The sequence below is a fragment of the Oncorhynchus gorbuscha genome, linkage group LG09, assembly GCF_021184085.1.
Source record: "Oncorhynchus gorbuscha isolate QuinsamMale2020 ecotype Even-year linkage group LG09, OgorEven_v1.0, whole genome shotgun sequence".
Lineage (NCBI taxonomy): Eukaryota > Metazoa > Chordata > Actinopteri > Salmoniformes > Salmonidae > Oncorhynchus > Oncorhynchus gorbuscha.
In genome coordinates this window covers 45314774-45334085 of record NC_060181.1, presented here as the reverse complement: position 1 = coordinate 45334085, position 19312 = coordinate 45314774, and the positions used below count along the sequence as shown (strand labels likewise).

General features: G+C 41.9%; 1 long non-coding RNA gene across 2 annotated transcripts in view; it reads right to left on the bottom strand.

Annotated features, from left to right (window-relative positions):
- The window catches only part of LOC124043700, a 61240-nt gene that overhangs the window by 34012 nt on the left and 7916 nt on the right, over positions 1-19312 (bottom strand). The window contains exons 3-4 of one of the 2 annotated variants that reach the window (XR_006840371.1): positions 13639-13696; positions 11880-12497 (exon numbers count right to left, since the gene is read on the bottom strand). This is a non-coding gene — a long non-coding RNA (uncharacterized LOC124043700). Of the gene's footprint in view, positions 1-11879; positions 12498-13638; positions 13697-19312 lie in introns of those variants that run through there. The other variant, XR_006840370.1, reaches the window with a different exon arrangement.

Here is a 19312-nt window from a genome sequence, read left to right as displayed (position 1 = left end):
TTGTTCACTCATGACTGCATGGCCAGGCACGACTCCAACACAATCATCAAGTTTGCTGATGACACAACGACGAGACAGCCTATAGGGAGGAGGTCAGAGACCTGACCGTGTGGTGCCAGGACCAAAACCTATACCTCAACGTGATCAAGACAAAGGAGATGATTGTGGACAACAGGAAAAGGAGGACCGAGCACGCCCCCATTTTCAATGACAGGGCTGTAGTGGAGCAGATTGAGAGCTTCAAGTTCCTTGGTGTCCACATCACCAACAAACTAATATGGTCCAAGCTAGAGGTCGACCGATTAATCAAGTTTTCATAACAATCGGAAATCGGTATTTTTGGGCACCGATTATTTTTAAAATTTTTATTATATATTTTTTTCTATACCTAGGCAAGTCAGTTAAGAACACATTCTTATTTTCAATAACGGCCTAGGAACGGTGGGTGAACTGCCTCGTTCAGGGCCAGAACGACAGATTTTCACCTTGTCAGCTCGGGGGACCCAATCTTGCAACCTTACAGTCAACTAGTCCAACACAATAACGACCTGCCTCTCTCTCGTTGCACTCCACAAGGAGACTGCCTGTTACGCAAATGCAGTAAGCCAAGGTAAGTTGCTAGCTAGCATTAAACTTAGCTTATAAATAGCAATCAATCATAATCACTAGTTAACTACACATGGTTGATGATATTACTAGACCGCAAGGAACAACAGAGGATAGCGCGTATGGCCCAGTACAACACCGGGGTCAAGCCTCCTGCCATCCAGGACCTCTATACCAGGCGGTGTCAGAGGAAGGCCCTAAAAATGGTTGAAGACTTCAGCCACCCTAGTCATAGACTGTTCTCTCTGCTACCACATGGCAAGCGAGCCGCAGTGCCAAGTCTAGGTCCAAGAGGCTCCTAAATAGCTTCTACCCCAAGCCATAAGACTCCTAAACGGCTAATCAAATGGCTACCCAGACTATTTGCATTGCCCCCCCCCCCCTCCATGGAACACTGCTGCTACCCTCTGTTATTATCTATGCATAGTCACATTAATAACTCTACCTACATGTACATATTACCTCAATTACCTCGACTCCGGTGCCCCCGCACATTGACATTGACTCTGTAACGGGACCCTTGTATATAGCCCCGCTATTGTTTTATACTGCTGCTCTTTAAGTATTTGTTATTCTTATCTCTTACTTTTCATTAAAAACGGCATTGTTGGTTGAGGGCTTGTAAGTAAGCACTTCACTATAAGGTCTACCTACACCTACACCTGTTGCATTCGGCACGTGACAAATAAAATTTGATTTTGATTTGATTGAGCCTGTTAGGGATGCTCTGGATCGACGTGTACGACAGCAAGGTCCAGTTCCCGCCAATATCCAGCAACTTCGAACGGCCATTGAAGAGGAGTGGGACAACATTCCACAGGCCACAATCAACAGCCTGATCAACTCGCACTACATGAGGCAAATGGTGGTCACACCAGACACTGACTGGTTTTCTGATCCACGCTCTTACCTTTTTTGTAAAGGTATCTGTGACTAACTGTATTCCCAGTCATGTGAATATTGATTCCCTTATACAGGATGAACTGTAACTCAGTAAAATCTTTGAAATAGTTGCATGTTGTGTTTATATCTGTCTGGATACACAGTGAGTTTTCACTTGTGTTCTTCATACATTTCCATGCATACTAGACATCCTTCTATGAATAAATGCTATTTGTGTGGTGCCAATGTTGAAAAAAACTACACCAATGACAATGCAACACTAAACAACGTAAAGCCCCATTAAAAAGACCCTTCAAAAACAACAACACTGAAAAATAGTGTTACCTGCAGGGCCTGACTCTGTTTTCAATACAGCTCTTAAGTGTTGGATCAATATGGAATCTAGGCTCCATTCTGTGTCATTAGCTTGTCTGATTGTTGTGGAGAGATCTCTCTAAGCCTCAATGTCTTCAACCTCTAAAACCTGTGAGTGTGACTGCAGAAAATGAGGTTCTGTGTGTGTGCATCCCTACCTGCATGCATGTGTGACAGAGAGAGATACACACATATTTACTGGAATAGCACAGAGTGACTATTTATGCACGGAAAGTGGTATTGCCTTTCAATACAATTCCAATTGAGACCTGTCTTCACAACATGTATGCATATATGATGTTCACGTATGTCCTATGTGAGTGGGTGTGTGTGTGCTTGTTTAATGTGCCAGAGGGTAGTGTCGGATCAATACGAAACAAATGAATCCAGATCAATATGAAGTGAAGTGAGAGAGAGTGAAGGAAGGAGAAGGTGAGAGAGAGAAAAGGGAGGAGGGGGACGAAGTGGGAGGTGGTGGGTTGGACAGGGGATTGCCTGTTAGTACTAGTGCACTGGCTAACTGTACACAAGGTAGAAACCAGTCATCTCTACAGCACAACATGAGTGGTTAGACTCTAGAAGTCAATGACAGTGAAGAAAGAGGGCCAAAGAGATTAGAGGAGAGTAGAGAGATACTGGAGACTAACTCAACCTTCCTACATTGTTATTGATATTCTGTTAAAGCAGTGACTCAGACTTGAGATCCCAGGACTGAGAGATACGAGTGGGAATTGGACATGCATCTCCTTCTCTTCTCTTCCTTATTGTTTCTCCTCTTTCTTGTTGTTATAGTTCTACCATCATGAAAGCATTACTTTGCAAACTAACCAAGCACCAAGTGGCATTCTAGCAATTAAGAGACAGGCAACATCCCAAAAGGCACTCTATTTCCTACATATTGCACTACTTTTGACCAGAGCTGTATGAGTAGTGCACTATAAAGGGAATATGAAGCCATGGTCTGGAGGGGGAGCAGGGTATGACTGCGTGGCACCAATCCTTAACTGCTGAACCCCAGTCATTGACATCTGGCTGTCTGATAGAGGCAGACATGCTGCAGCTGAGGGCCAAGTGAACTCTGACCCTCAACCTGTCACCCCACAGCCTAAAGCACATGTCTTTAAAAAAATAAGCATATATAGTAAATCATAAGTATCATACACTATACATATCTACATTATATATCTATTCATACTAACAATTTTCTTTTCAGACTGGGATTTTCTTTCTATCGTGACAAATATTTACATTTTTCAGCCAATGTCTTCACACATCACAAAAGTGAAAACAGGATTACTTGGGGTTTCTTCATCGCCTCATCGCTCAGTGGCGAGATCAAAGTTCAGAGGGACATTTAGGAGTCTAGACCAGATGAGACTTCTTTGATGTGAAAGAAGTAGCGAAAACAAACACCTAGCTACTGAGTGGTATTGTACCTGCTCTCCATCTCACTCAAGGTTCCTCAGCACTTGAGACACATTTGAATTAGAAAAGCTTCAGCATACAAATCTCCCTCCTGGTTTTGACCCTTGTCTGTCCTGACTCTGAGCCCGCCCGCCTGCCGACCTGTACCTTTGCCCCCCTCTGGATTTTACCGACCTCTACCGTACCCTGACACTGAGCCTGCTTGCCACCTGATACTGTTGCCCCACCTCTGGATTTCTGACCCCTGCCTGCCTTGACCTATGTGTTGCCTGTCCCTGTTGTAACATTAAACTATTGTTTATTCAACATGGTCTGCATCAGGGTCTTACCTTCATACCTGATAGTTGAACCCCCTTTGCTGCTATAACAGCCTCCACTCCTTCTGGGAAGGCTTTCCACTAGACGTTGGAACATTTCTGCGGAGACTTGCTTACATTCAGCCCCAAGAGCATTAGTGAGGTCGGGCACTGTTGGGCGATTAGGCCTGGCTCGCAGTTGGCGTTCCAATTCATCCCGATGGGGTTAAGGTCAGGGCTCTGTGCAGGGTCTTACCCAAACTATTGCCACAAAGCTGAAAGCACAGAATCGTCTAGAATGTCATTGTATGCTGTAGCGTTAAGATTTCCCTTCACTAGAACTAAGGGGCCTAGCTCGAACCATGAAAAACGGCCCCAGACCATTGTTCCTCCTCCACCAAAATGGCACTGCACATAGTGATCTTAGGCTTGTGTTCGGCAGTTTGGCCATGAAAACCCATTTCATGAAGCTCCCTACGAACAATTATTGTGCTGACGTTGCTTCCAGAGGCAGTTTGGAACTTGGTAGTGAGTGTTGCAGCCGAGGACAGGTGATTTTTAAGCGCTACGTGCTTCAGTACTCGGCGCTCCCGTTCTGTGTGGTTTACCACTTCGCGGCCGAACCAACGTTTCCACTTCCCAATAACAGCACTTACAGTTGACTGGGCAGTTCTAGCAGGGAAGAAATGTGATGAACTGACTTGTTGGAAAGGTGTCATTCCTATGTCGATGGCACGCTGAAAGTCACTGAGCTCTTCAGTACACACCATTCTACTGCCAATGTTTGGCTATGGAGATTGCATGGCTGTGTGCTCTATTTTGTACACCTGTTAGAAATGGGTGTGGCTGAAATAGCAGAATCCACAAATTTGAATGCGAGTCCACATACTCTTGGCCATGGAGTGTACTTACGGCTCTATTTTAACAAACCTAATGCAATGGTACATCTTAGTACTGGAGGTAGAGCTGTAGGTTTGGGGATGTGTCAAATATTTGTTTCTATTTTCACAACAACAATTATGGACGCAGTAGCTGGCGGTGGCGCAAAAGGCCTGTGTTTTGATAAATAAATCAATTGGAGGTGTGACGAGGGCTTGGCCCCTCGCTGGTCAATCAACACGTTTCATGGCTTAATACAGCATGCTGTTGTCTCAAGTTTTGTAGGTTATTGACAGTCTTTGCGTTGTCATCTCCAATTCGGTTGGGGACACAATATTCTCATCCTAGTCCACTGTGGATTGATACTACAGTTTGCTCAATATGTTTGGAGTGTTCACAGTCAACATTGTAGAAATTCTCTTGGTTGTTGGTGCAGTGGGGGGGTTCTTGGGGGTGGGGAATGGAATTGATTGAAATATTTATTTTTCTTCTTGAGGGAGACTGTGGGAGGGGTCTCGAATGTTTGAGGGACAACTATTTGGGAACTGTGGGGGGATCTTGGAGGATTGGGTTCACGTTCTTTGGCCTGGTGGGAGATCTGTCAATGTGCCCTTGAGCAGGGCATTGACCCTGGATGCTTCTGTGTGTCGCTCTGAATAGGAGGCTGTTGGATGACTGGTATGGTGTAGCTGTTGAGCGGCTTCAGTGCAAGTATATTGTATGTTTCGGATATTCAATTTTTAAAAACAATCTAATTGGCTTCAATGACTATAGGCCTACATGTCTGTACGAATCGCACTTCTCCTCAAATACAATACAATTTACTGGAGCCAAGTATTTTTATGTGTGAAGTAAATTATCAATTAGCAAGACATAGCCAAGGCCTATAGGACTGAATAATTTGAATATGTTTGGTAACCAGACGAGGTATAATTTGAAAATGGGATGGATACAAGCTCAATGGAGTTTACATTGCATGTAGGCATATGTGAATTGTAAAAAATGCAAACGCACGACAGCAGATGCCTCAAGATTAGACCATTTAGAAACATTTTATGGATAGGCTGCTTGGCTAATGAATGGCCATGATAAGAAACACAACCAACACATTGCTGTTGAAACAGCTTTCATTATAAACTCAGCAAAAAAAGAAACATCTTGTCAATGTCAGCCACGTTTATTTTCAGCAAACTTAACGTGTAAATATTTGTATGAACATAACAAGATTCAACAATTGAGACATAAAATGAACAAGAAATGGAATAATGTTTCCTTGAACAAAGTGGGGGTCTTGCTGTGAGATGTTACCCCACTCTTCCACCAAGGCACCTGCAAGTTCCCTGACATTTCTGGGGGGAATGGCCCTAGCCCTCACCCTCCAATCCAACAGGTCCCAGACGTGCTCAATGGGATTGAGATCCGAGCTCTTCGCTGGCCATGGCAGAACACTGACATTCCTGTCTTGCAGGAAATCATGCACAGAACAAGCAGTATGGCTGGTGGCATTGTCATGCTGTAGGGTTGTTGCCGGTGATGTCTGGTGAGGACCTGCCTTACAACAGGTGTAGGCCCTCAGTCCAGCCTCTCTCAGCCTATTGTGGACAGTCTGAGAATGCCTAAGGTACATTCACACAGATGGGACCCTGGGCATCTTTCTTTTTGTGTTTTTCAGAGTTAGTAGAAAGGCCTCTTTTGTGTCCTACGTTTTCATAACTGTGACCTTAATTGCCTACCGTCTGTAAGCTGTTAGTTTCTTAGCGACTGTTCCACAGGTGCATGTTCATTAACTGTTTATGGTTCATTAAACTTGGGAAGCATGGGAAACAGTGTTAAAACCCTTTACAATGAAGATCTGTGAAGTTATTTGGATTTTAACTAATTGTATTTTAATGACAGGGTTCTGAAAAGGGGACTTTATTTTTTTGCTGAGTTTAGCAGGCCTAGGGTGAGGGTAGCTTACTGAGGGTTTGTTTTTTAATCACATGAAACGGAGAACAAGCAAATGTTACAGGAAAATAACAAATATTTCTAATTAGGGTCACCTCCATCAGCTCATCTCACATTCCATGACGGGTATATTGACATGTAGCCTACATGGAGGGTGTTTTACACACACCCAAAATAATAACAGGAGCTGGCTAAAATAATATACAGAAATGTAATTTTTTCTGCTCCCAAACTTGATCTTGCAAGGTAGCTTTGGTGATTATGATTTATTTCAAAGCGGTCTTAAGAGCCAAACCTTTTAAAATCATATCAAATCCAATTGTATTTGTTGCATACACATGTTTAGCAGATGTTATTGTGGGTGTAGCAAAATGCTTGTGCTCCTAGCTCCAGCAGTGCAGTAATATCTAACAATTCCCAACGATACACAATGATCTAAAAGTAAAAGACTTAAGAAATATATAAATATTAGGACAAGCAAAGTTAGAGTCCGCAGTATAAACATACAGCACCAGTCAAAAGTTTGGACATAACTAATCATGGAGGAGGTGTGATGGTGTGGGGGTGCTTTGCTGGTGACACGGTCTGTGATTTATTTAGAATTCAAATCACACTTAACCTCTTCAACCTATGGGGGCACTATGTCATTATTGGATTAAAAAACGTGCCCGTTTTAAGTGCAATATTTTGTCACGAAAAGATGCGACTATGCATATAATTGCCAGCTTTGGAAAGAAAACACTCTGACGTTTTCAAAACTGCAAAGATATTATCTGTGACTGCCCCAGAACTGATCTTACAGGCGAAACCAAGATACAACTTCAAACAGGAAATGAGCAGGATTTTTGACGCTCTGTTTTACTATCGTCTCCTTATAAGGCTGTGAATATGCTGTGAACGAGCTTATGCGCTCTGTTTGTAGGCACATCATTGGAAGATTGACCATAAGAGACTGCATTTACCTGATGTCCCGCCCGGTGTCTTGTGTCAAAATTATTGCGTAATCTGTAGGTCCATGCGCGTTCCATTTCTTCAGAAGAGAAAGTCAACTGCCACGAAGGATTTATCTTCGATAGATACGTGAAAAACACCTTGAGGATTGATTCTAAACATCGGTTTGCCATGTTTCTGTAAATGATATTATGGAGTTAATTTGGAAAAAAGTTAGCGTTTTAATGACTTAATATATATATATTTTCTTCTTTTCTTTTTTTTCTTACCCAAACGTGATGAACAAAACGGAGCGATTTGTCAACACAAATAATATTTTTTTTGTAAAAACGGAACATTTGCTATCTAACTGAGAGTCTCCTCATTGAAAACATCTGAAGTTCTTCAAAGGTAAATTATTTTATTTGAATCCTTTTCTGGTTTTTGTGAAAATGTTGCATGCTGAAAGCCAGGCATAATCCTATGCTAGGCTATCAATACTGTTACACAAATGCTTGTTTAGCTATGGTTCAAAAGCATATTTTGAAAATCTGAGATGACAGTGTTGTAAACAAAAGGCTAAGCTTGAGAGCAAATAGATTAATTTCATTTCATTTGCGATTTTCATGAATAGTTAACGTTGTGTTATGCTAATGAGCTTGCGGATAGATTTACACAATCCTGGATACAGGTTTTTTTCGTAGCTAAACGTGACGCAGAAAACAGAGCGATTTGTCCTAAACAAATAATCTTTCAGGAAAAACTGAACATTTGCTATCTGAGAGTCTCCTGATTGAAAACATCCGAAGTTCTTCAAAGGTAAATTATTTTATTTGAATGCTTTTCTGTTTTTTGTGAAAATGTTGCCTGCTGAATGCTAACGCTAAATGCTACGCTAAATGCTATGCTAGCTATCAATACTGTTACACAAATGCTTATTTTGCAATGGTTGAGAAGCATATTTTGAAAATCTGAGATGACAGTGTTGTTAACAAAAGGCTAAGCTTGAGAGCAAATAGATTAATTTCATTTCATTTGCGATGAGTTGGACCGCAGAGTGAAGGAAAAGCAGTAAACAAGTGCTCAGCATACGTGGGAACTCCTTCAAGACTGTTGTAAAAGCATTCCAGGTGAAGCTGGTTGAGAGAATGCCAAGAGTGTGCAAAGCTGTCATCAAGGCAAAAGGTGGCTACTTTGAAGAATCTTAAATCTAAAATATATTTAGATTTGTTTAACACTTTTTGGTTACTACATGATTCCATATGTGCTATTTCATAGTGTTGATGTCTTCACTATTATTCTACAATGTAGAAAATAGTAAAAATAAAGAAAAACCCTTGAATGAGTAGGTGTGTCCAAACTTTTGACTGGTAATGTATATGACATGCCAGCAACAAACACTGACACTACACATGCAAGTATATCGAACCAAATTATGAAAACCAAGAATTGTACTTCTGAATTCTGTAAAGTCCGTGTGGAAGAGGTGAATTTTTTGTTATTGTTGTCTATCAACAATAACAAGCCACCAGAGTCTGGCAATCTGGATATAAATTTACTGAGGATAATAGCAGACGATATTGCCACTCCTATTTGCCACATCTTACACAAATGACTGATGATTGGCTGAGAGAAATGGATGATAAAATGATTGTGGGGGCTGTCTTGTTTGACTTCAGTGCAGCTTTTGACATTATCAATAATAGTCTGCTGCTGGAAAAACTTATGTGTTATGGCTTTACACCCCCTGCTTTTATGTGGATAAAGAGTTACTTGTCTAACAGAACACAGAGGGTGTTCTTTAATGGAAGCCTATCAAGTATAATTCCGTTAGAATCAGGAATTCCCCAGAGTAGCTGTTTAGGCTCCTTGCTTTCTTAATTTTTTTTACTAATGACACACCACTGACTTTGAGTAAAGCCAGAGTGTCTGTGTATGCGGATGAATCAACACTATACGCATGAACTACTACAACGACTGAAATGACTGCAACACTCAACAAAGAGCTGCAGTTAGTTTCAGAGTAGGTGTCAAGGAATTAATATTTCCTAAATATTTCTAAAACTAAAAGCATTGTATTTCGACCAAAAACACTCACTAAACCTCAACTAAATATTGTAATACATAATGTGTAAATTGAGCAATTTGAGTTGACTAAACTGCTTGGAGTAACTGTCATGGTCAAAACATATTGATGCAGTAGTAGCTAAGATGGGGAGAAGTCTGTTCATAATAAAGAAATGCTCTGCCTTCTTAACAACACTATCAACAAGGCAGGTCCCACAGGTCCTAGTTTTGTCGCATCACAAAAAAGGAAAATTGCAATTGGCTCAGAACAGGGACACACGGCTGGCCCTTGGATGTACACAGAGAGCTAATATTAATAATATGCATGTCCATCTCTCCTGATTGAAAGTGGAGGAGAGATTGTCTTCATCATTACTTTTATTTATGAGAGGTATTGACATGTTGAATGCACCGAGCTGTCTGTCTAAACTACTGGCACACAGCTCGGACACCCATGTATACCCCACAAGACATGCCACAAGAGGTCTCTTCACAGTCCCCAAGTCCAGAACAGACTATGGGAGGCACAGTACTACATAGAGCCATGACTACATGGAACTCTATTCCACATCAAGTAACTGACGCAAGCAGTCGAATTTGATTTTAAAAAATGATTAAAAAACACCTTATGGAACAGTGGGGACTGTGAAGCAACACAAACATCGGCACATATACACACACACAACCCTAATTACACACAGATTTAGTACTGTAGATATGTGGTAGTGGTGGAGTAGGGGCCTGAGGGCACACAGTGTGTTGTGAAATCTGTGAACGTATTGTAATGTTTTACAAATTGTATAAACTGCCTTAATTTTGCTGGACCCCAGGAAGAGTTGCAGCTGCTTTGGCAGCAGCTAATGAGGATCCATAATAAATACAAATACAAATAGTGTGATGGGATGTATAGACATTATAGACATTATGGACAATACAGTATGTGAATAGAATATTTAGTATATCTGTAGGATACGTAGGATAGCATATTATATATACAGCAATAGTTGAATAGGATGGCATTGACTAGAATACAGTATCATCTAAGCAGCAGCACCTAAGGTGCAGGTTTGAGAAACCGGATGTAGCCGGCTAGTGACAGTGACTAAGTTCAGGGCAGGGTCCTGGGTGGATGCCGGCAAGTGATGGCTATTTAACAGTCTGATGGCCTTGAGATAGAAGCGGTTTTCCAGTCTCTTTAGTCCCAGCTTTGACGCACTTGTACTGACCTCACATTCTGGATGATAGCGAGGTGAACAGGCCATGGTGGTTGATGTCCTTGATGATCTTTTTGGGTGCTGTAGGTCCTGGAGGGCAGGCAGTGTGACCCCGGTGATGCGTTGGTCAGACCGCACCACACTCTGGAGAGCCCTGCAGTTGCGGCCGGTGCAGTTTCCGTACCAGGCGGTGATACAGCCCGACAGGATGCTCTCAATGGTGCATTTGTCCAAGTTTGTGAGTGTCTAAGGGGCCAAGCCAAATTTCTTCAGCCTCCTGAGGTTGAAGATGCGTTGTTTTACCTTCTTCACCACGCTGTCTGTGTGGGTGGACCATTTCAGATTGCCAGTGATGTTTACGCTGAGGAACTTGAAGCTTTTCACCTTTTCCACTGTGGCCCTGTTGATATGGATTGGGCATGCTCCCTCTGCTGTCTCCTTGTAGTCCCCGATTAAACTCTTGGGGCCCCTGTGTTGAGGATCAGAGTAGTGGAGGTGTTGTTTCCTACCTTCATCACCTGGAGGTGGCCCGTCAGGAAGTCCAGAACCAAGTTGCACAGGGTGGGGTTCAGACCCAGGGCCCCAAGCTTATTGATGAGCTTGGAGGGTAGTATGATGTTGAAGGCTGAGCTCTAGTCGAGGATGCTCTCGATTGTGCATCTGTAAAAGTTTGTCTGGGTTTTGGGTGACAGGCCAAATTTCTTCAGCCTCCTGAGGTTGAAGAGGCGCTGTTACGCCTTCTTCACCACACTGTCTGTGTGGGTGGACCATTTCAGCTTGTCTGTGATGTGTATGCCTAGGAACTTAAAACTTTCCACCTTCTCAGTGATCTGATCCCTTCGATGTGGATAGAGGGGTGCTCCCTCTGCGGTTTCCTGAAGTCCACAATCATCTCCTTTGTTTTGTTGACGTTGAGTGAGAGATTGTTTTCCTGACACCACACTCCGAGTGCCCTCACATCCTCTCTGTAGGCTGTCTCACTGTTGTTGGTACTGATGTTGTTTCGTCTGCAAACTTGATTGAGTTGGGGGCTGAGCACACACCCTTGTGGGGCCCCAGTGTTGAGGGTCAGTGAAGTGCATATGTTGTTTCCTACCTTCACCACCTGGGGGCGGCCCATCAGAAAGTCCAGGACCCAGTTGCACAGGGAGGGGTTGAGACCCAAGGCCACCAGCTTGATGATGAGCTTGGAGGGCACTATGGTGTTGAATGCTGAGCAGCAGTCAATGAACAGCCTTCTTACATAGGTATTCTATTTGCCCAGACGGGATAGGGCAGTGTGCAGTGTGATGGCGATTGCGTTATCTGTGTACCTGTTGGGGCGGTATGCATACGGGTGGGTCTAGGGTGCCGGTGATATGATTGATCCTTGACTAGCCTCTCAAAGCACTTCAGGATGAAAGAAGTGAGTGCTACGGGGCAGTAGTCATTTAGTTCAGATATCTTTGCCTTCTTGGGTACAGGGACAATGTTAGCCATCTTTAAGCATATGGGAGAACAGACTGGGATAGGGAGCGATTAAATATGTCCGTAAACACACCAGCCAGCTGGTCTGTGCATGCTCTGGGGACGCAGCTAGGGATGCCATCTGGGCCAGCAGCCTTGCAATGGTTAACAAGTTTTAATGTTTTACTCACGTCTGCCACTAAGAAGGGGGGGGTGAAGTCTTTGTTAGCAAGCCGCGATGGTGGCACTGTATTATCCTCAAAGCTGGCAAAGAATGTGTTTAGTTTGTCCGGAGGCGTGACGTCGGTATCCGTGACGTGGCTGTTTATGTAGTCCGTGATTTCCTGTAGACCCACATACGTCTCGTGTCTGAGCTGTTGAATTACGACTCCACCTTGTCCCTGTACCGGCATTTTGCTTGTTTGATTACCTTGCGGAGGGAATAACTTCACTGTTTATATTAAGCCATATTCCCAGATGCCTTTCCATGCACTAAGAACATGTCAATTTTTAAAGGAACTGGTTGACTTATACACAGAAGATATACACAGAAGTATATATTTTTAAAGCTGCATATTTAGCTAAAAGAAATCCAGGTTAGCAGGCAATATTAACCAGGTGAAATTGTGTCACTTCTCTTGCGTTCATTGCACGCAGAGTCAGGGTATATGCAACAGTCTGGGCCGCCTGGCTCATTGCAAACTAATTTGCCAGAATTTTATGTAATTATGACATAACATTGAAGGAATATTTAGACTGATGGATGACACCTATTGGATGTTCTTATAGGCACTTTAGTTTTGCCAGTGTAACAGTATAGCTTTCGTACCTCTCCTCGCTCCTACCTGGGCTCAGTGTCAAAGGTTAATGAAATACAAATGGTATTGAGAGAAATAGTCCTATAATTCCTATAATAACTACAACCTAAAACTTCCTACCTGGGAATATTGAAGACTCATGTTAAAAGGAACCACCAGCTTTCATATGTTCTCATGTTCTGAGCAAGGAACTTAAACGTTAGCTTTCTTACATGGCACATATTGCACTTTTACTTTTACTTTCTCCAACACTTTGTTTTTGCATTATTTAAACCAAATTGAACATGTTTCATTATTTATTTGAGGCTAAATTGGTTTTATTGATGTATTATATTAAGTTAAAATAAGTGTTCATTCAGTATTGTTGTAATTGTCATTATTAAAAATACATTGTAAAAATCGGCCGATTAATCGGCATCGGGTTTTTTGTTGGTCCTCCAATAATCGGTATCGGTGTTGAAAAAATCATAATCGGTCGATCTCTAATCACTGTAGATCATATTATTTTGTTATTAAGCTTTTGTGGGAGAACAACCTTAATTCAATTGTTCTAATGGTAAATCAATGGGTCGATCGGTTCAGAGCTCAAAATGGCTGACCAAGTGATCCTCCTCACTGCTGGATGTTTTGAGGAAAAACGTGACCGATAGGGCACTTCTATTCACATTCACATGACTTCCCTGAAGGATAAGTGAAGTATGATGGATGATTTGTGTTAGTTCATTTTCATTGAAAATTAAAATATCTCCTTACCTTTCAGGTCTTGGGCTATATGGAATGGGAGTGGCTATGTTGGGTGCGTAGGTCAGATCTGAAAAAGAGAAACAAACATCCTGACTATAAGTTAAGGTTCACCATTTTTTGTAATGTCTTTTGTTATTTTAAAAACGTCCCATTCTAATGATGTATGCTTCTACACCTGAAGAAAGGTAGCCTCTGTCTTCTCTATATTTGTCTTTGCTTGTCTGTAAGGCTGCCTGTTGTTTTTACAGTACATCCACCTGTCTGTTCCCAGTATGTCTATGTTATATATGAATGTCCACTTCAAATCAAATGTTATTTGTCACATGTGCCAAATACAACCTTACAGTGAAATGTTTACTTTACAAGCCCTTAACCAACAATGCTTTAGGAAATTAATAAAAAGAGTGTTAAGTAAAAAATAGAAAATAAAGTAACAAATAATTAAACTGCAGCAGTAAAATAACTAGGGATGCACGATATATTTGTGAACATATCGGAATCCGCCGATATTAGCTACAAATTCCAACATCGGTATCAGCCGATGTCTAATTTAACGCCCCGATGTGCAAAACCTATATGACGTAGGTACATGACGTAATGACACCACGTAAAATTTGGCGCTATACCTGCAACACAGCATTCCTAAACTAGCCCACAATGTAATTTGAAAGAGTAACAACAGCGAGACAACTCAAAAGCGAAATCCATTAAAGGCAAGATAATGGAATTCCTTACCCTTGACAATCAATTGTTCTCTGTCGTGGGTGATGTTGGCTTTCGCCGACTGGTCGAGCACCGTACAAACTACCAAGTGCGCTGTTTTTCAGATGTTGCCCTACCGGAGTTACACAATAATAGTGTCACTGCTATTAGCTTCACGACATACAGTGGGGCAAAAAAGTATTTAGTCAGCCACCAATTGTTCAAGTTCTCCCACTTAAAAAGATGAGATAGGCCTGTAATTTTCATCATAGGTACACTTCAACTATGATAGACAAAACGAGAAAAACAAATCCAGAAAATCACATTGTAGGATAAATACCCGTTGTTGGCAATGACAGAGGTCAAACGTTTTTTGTAAGTCTTCACATGGTTTTCACACACTGTTGCTGGTATTTTGGCCCATTCCTCCATGCAGATCTCCTCTAGAGCAGTGATGTTTTGGGGCTGTTGCTGGGCAACACGGACTTTCAACTCCCTCCAAAGATGTTCTATGGGGTTGAGATCTGGAGACTGGCTAGGCCACTCCAGGACCTTGAAATGCTTCTTACGAAGCCACTCCTTCGTTTCCCGGGCAGTGTGTTTGGGATCAACGTTTCATCTTCAATGCCCTTGCTGATGGAAGGTTTTCACTCAAAATCTCACGATACATGGCCCCATTCATTCTTTCCTTTACACGGATCAGTCATCCTGGTCCCTTTGCAGAAAAACAGCCCCAAAGCATGATGTTTCCACCCCCATGCTTCACAGTAGGTATGGTGTTCTTTGGATGCAACTCAGCATTCTTTGTCCTCCAAACACGAAGAGTTAAGTTTTTACCAAAAAGTTATATTTTGGTTTCATCTGACCATATGACATTCTCCCAATCTTCTTCTGGATCATCAAAATGCTCTCTAGCAGACTTCAGACGGGCCTGGACATGTACTGGCTTAAGCAGAGGGACACGTCTGGCACTGCAGGATTTGAGTCCCTGGCGGCGTAGTGAGTTACTGATGGTAGGCTTTGGTACTTTGGTCCCAGCTCTCTGCAGGTCATTCACTAGGTCCCCCCGTGTGGTTCTGGGATTTTTGCTCACCGTTCTTGTGATCATTTTGACCCCACGGGGTGAGATCTTGCCTGGAGCCCCAGATCGAGGGAGATTATCAGTGGTCTTGTATGTCTTCCATTTCCTAATAATTGCTCCCACAGTTGATTTCTTCAAACCAAGCTGCTTACCTATTGCAGATTCAGTCTTCCCAGGCTGGTGCAGGTCTACAATTTTGTTTCTGGTGTCCTTTGACAGCTCTTTGGTCTTGGCCATAGTGGAGTTTGGAGTGTGACTGTTTGAGGTTGTGGACAGGTGTCTTTTATACTGATAACAAGTTCAAACAGGTGACATTAATACAGGTAACGAGTGGAGGACAGAGGAGCCTCTTAAAGAAGAAGTTACAGGTCTGTGAGAGCCAGATATCTTGCTTGTTTGTAGGTGACCAAATACTTATTTTCCACCATCATTTGCAAATAAATTCATTAAAAATCCTACAATGTGAATTTCTTTCTCATTTTGTCTGTAATAGTTGAAGTGTACCTATAATGAAAATTACAGGCCTCTCTCATCTTTTTAAGTGGGCGAACTTGCACAATTGGTGGCTGACTATAAATACTTTTTTGCCCCACTGTACATACTATGGAACGCCGTTTGGGTCTTTGCCTGTCAAAAAAGATACAGTAGTCAAAGCTGTACAAAAAAATTATGCAAACAAGCAAACACCGGCCACTAACGATGTGTTTACAATACCACGTTGGTAATAAAGCATAATTTGTTAGACCACAACTTCTGGGGTAGCTAGCTTTAGCTAGCTAGCACCAATACAACCAGCCTGAAAACAATGACCAGTAGAACCTGCAGTCATTTTCATTATTCTTAGCAATGATTTAGGAATCCATGTGAGTAGGTATTAGCTAGGTTGCTACTTGTTGGTCGCCTATTGAAATTGAAGTTCAGTTCATGAAAATAAATAGCTAGCCAGCTACTTAACCCTGTTGCCCAAAGCTAAAGTTATAAGCAGCCAGCTAGCTTCATCTGGCTAGTGAGGCTCGATCGCCCCGGGTTATGTGTTGTGAAGCTAGCCACAATAAGGATTAGGCACAATAGTGGAATTTGCAGTTTGCCTTCAAAACAGTATGTCATTGACAGTAATGCAAATTAATACAAATAGTAGAATTATGCCATTTTTATTTTGAAGGCTAACCGCAAAGTCCACTATTGTGGCTAATCCTTATTGTGGCTAGCTTCACATAGATGGGTCTGGCCACCATTAATCAAATAAGAAATAGGGTTATTGAGGCCTCCCGGGTGGCACAGTGGTTGTAGCGATGAGAGAAGATAGTAGCACCAAACAGTTGGATACCACGAAATTGGGGAAAAACGGGGTAAAAATATATATATATATTTTTTAAAAATTGGGTTATTTTAGATGACACCTAGATTGTTGTTTTGCTATGTTTTTGGGGGAAGAACAGTATTTGCATGTTTGTTTCAGTGTTACTTGCCTCGAAGCGAGCATAGAAGTAATTTAGCTCGTCTGGTAGGCTCGTGTCACTGGACAGCTTGCGGCTGTGCTTCCCTTTGTAGTCTGTAATATTGCAAGCCCTGCCACATCCGACGAGCTTCAGACACGATTCAATCTTAGTCCTGTATTGACGCTTTGCCTGTTTGATGGTTCATCGGAGGGCATAGCGGGATTTCTTGAAAGCTTCCGGGTTACAGTCCCGCTCCTTGAAAGCGGCAGCTCTACCCTTTAGCTCAGTGGGGATGTTGTTTGTAATCGATGGCTTGTGGTTGGGGAATGTACAATATATATCATCAATGACCAGTGTATGATATATCAACAGATTTCTGTGGGTGAAAATTAACATTCAACCCCTATATATCTCAATGATTCAACCCCATCCACACACACACCCTGCCTGCCTGCCTGCCTTCGAAGTCCTGAGGTCTGCATTGATCCGGTTAATGTATGTGGTTGAATATCATGTTTTATGAATGAGCAACACAACAGACTCACAGACAGAAGAATTTAACCTGTAGAGAGGAACCTTTAGATGCTAAAACAATGTTACACATCGATGGTATACTTATTCCCTATATAGTGCAATACTTTTGACCAGAGCCCCCATATAACTCTGGTCAAAAGTAGTGCACTATAATAGGGTTCCATTTGAGACTAACCCTAGCTATCGGCTTGTATGTATTCCCAGAACATGTTGGAAATATCACATGAACTGCTGGGGGGATGCCATATTCATTCAGTGTACTATATTTGTTCAAATTCTCCATTTCAGCATAATATGATGATGTGTGATTTCCAAATGTTTAAATGGGGTAGATTTTAATGAACTAAGCAAGTCTGTTAAGAACAAACTCTTATTTTACAATGATGGCCTGCCTCGGCCAAACCTTCCCCAAACACGGACGACGCTGGGCTAATTGTGTGCCGCCCTACGGGACACCGATCACTGCCAGTTGTGGTACAGCCCATGATCGAACCTGGGTCTGTAGTGACACCTCTAGCACACATTTACTACATGATATCCCTCAAGCAGTTCGTATAAAAATACCACTCAAAATCCATAATGAACATAAATGAGAACTTACAGTTACTACTGAGTCTATAACAAAGACAAAGTAAAGGCAGAGTATACAAAGGGTGCACAGGTGTCCTTGACGCATAGCGGCTGATTACTATTTAACAAAAGTAACAAAGCCAGTCAAACTGGTAAAGAAACTCTCAAACTGCCTGTAATAAGGTCACTCCATACACACAGCTCATGACACAGTACTGTGCAACAATGTTCGAAAACGGGGTTTACCATAAAATATCGGGAATATAGTCCAGCATTCAGCGCACTGTTCAGCTCAATTCAATCCAAAGCGTTTGAGAGCTTATTTCCAGTAGATCTAACAAACAGGTAGGGCTGTTCTGATGCTGCGGATGGTCATTTGTAACCAACCAAACTTGCTAACTGCCTGGTACTCAGCACTCTAGTGTCCCTCTAATCACTCTGACATCAATGAAATTGTCATTGAAAATCAAATCAAACATTCCATGAGAGCCCATGAGCTCATGTTGCGCAACATTTCTTTAGGCTATGTAATTGCTTGAGAAAACAAAGTTGAGGGCCTCTATTAAAAAGAAGAGGATCCCGCCAGCTTTCTATAGGCTGGGCCTATATTTATTTCTCAACTTTCCTAATATTAAGCACATTGCTTTGCTTTACAACAGGAGTACAGCATACTTGGCTGGCATGAAATTTAATCATGGGAAATCGTCCTCCATTCACAATTGAAGTGCGTAGATGACACATGTATAATTGTTCCCCTGCCCCTGTTCCGAGACAGGTGCATGATAATGGTACATTCTAAATCAAAACTAATTTCACACATACAGTATATTATTTAGTAGGCTATATGTAAAGACAAGATTAAATTAAGAACAGTCAGATGGGTGACAATATTAGCCTATCACGTGTGAATGATGTCCAGTGTGTGCAGAAAGGCATAAACAGCACACCCCTTCTTTTTGCAACTTTTTCAAATCATAGTCGTACACCTCATGTAGCCTAGCCCATAGGCCTATATTTTTTGATAAGGTGGCCAAATAACTTCTTAAAATTAAGCACATTATTCTGCTTTACAAATGGTGTAGAGCCTAACTGGCATACAAGTTTCAAGTTTGGGGAAGATCATTTTCACCATAAAAATGTACCTTTATGCATAATCGCATTTGTGGTCACTTTTGAGAACAGTGTTTTCCCGCTAATTGATTGCATTTGGGAACATTTGCGCTTATAGCCTACTGCCGTGTGCGCATTGCTGCACTTATAATGTGAAGAATTAGCCTAATAGTTTATCAACATCTTAAGCTAAACGTTCTGATCTGTTGCATCAGCCTCATTAAACGTGTTTTTCGATGCGAGTGGT